This window comes from Theobroma umbraticum, unplaced genomic scaffold (genome assembly GCF_002168275.2).
Source record: "Theobroma umbraticum cultivar Fairchild unplaced genomic scaffold, ASM216827v3 scaffold_228.0, whole genome shotgun sequence".
In the NCBI taxonomy this organism is placed as follows: domain Eukaryota; kingdom Viridiplantae; phylum Streptophyta; class Magnoliopsida; order Malvales; family Malvaceae; genus Theobroma; species Theobroma umbraticum.
In genome coordinates, this window is record NW_018397274.1 from 1366285 (window position 1) to 1367402 (window position 1118).

Below are 1118 nucleotides of genomic sequence, written 5' to 3' on the forward strand. Positions count from 1 at the left end.
TAGGAAATAGTCTGTTTTCTCATTATTATAATTGCATATTAGGAACTATTTTATTTTCTTATTGATTATAATAATGGGTTTAGGATTTTCATTGCCTCTAACCCATCTCAATTCTCAAAACTAAGCAAAAGATCTTTAACGTTTCTGTTCTACTAATCACAAAAAACATACCTATGCATCAACTCCAAAAAATACCCAAACATTTAAAGCATTAGAAAATATAAGGCCGGTAACTGTATTTTGATGACATCTCTACTTGTTTTTAACTTATATAAAGTAATTTAAGTTTCCAAATTTGCTTTTCCTATTTATTCAAAATATTAAATTCTACATTTAAAGACAAGTGCTTGATTAAGCCGAAAATTGTAAATCTAAATTAAAGAGTTATCCATGCCAATTACAATAAAGTTGTTATTCTTTAAATGTAAAATGGAAGGCAAGAAAAGTTGCAGCACGTGGTGGAGCCCTGAGTGTTGTCATCACCAGCATGCATTGCATCTCCATCTCAAACAAAAAGGCAAAAATAATAAATGAAATTACCTTTAATATCATCAAGTTAAACAAGGAAACTTTCTCCCTAAATTGATAAAATATAAGAATCATTCCTAGGGAGAGCGAAGCATGGAACAACATCTTTTTCTATCTAAGGATTATCAATGGTCTATCATTATTCATCTAGAAGGTTGCCATAATTGTGGTTATAAAAAACTAGTTGCCTAAAGGAACCAAAGCATTTGTAAATAAGAGGTTGACGAGCAACTAAATGATAAACAATGCAATTTTTAAGGTCAATGTATAAACACCTTTCTAGTAAAGTTTCACTCATTCTTCTACCATTTTCATAATTGGTTAACAACATCATTTGTTAATGCTAGAAGCGTATTTCTTGAATTTGTATATATCATTCTAACAACCGATTTTAAATTTTAAAAAATAATTTTCACTTTTAGGGAGCTCGATTGTCATATAATGAGATTGTTAATTTCGTGTGAAATTCGTGCGATGGTTTGATAGGTTTCCAAATTTTATTAGTTGAATTTTTTTTTCAAAAGAAAAAAATATTGAAGAGATTATATGGTTTAAAAAAAAACATAGACAAAAAGGATTGAAACAAAATA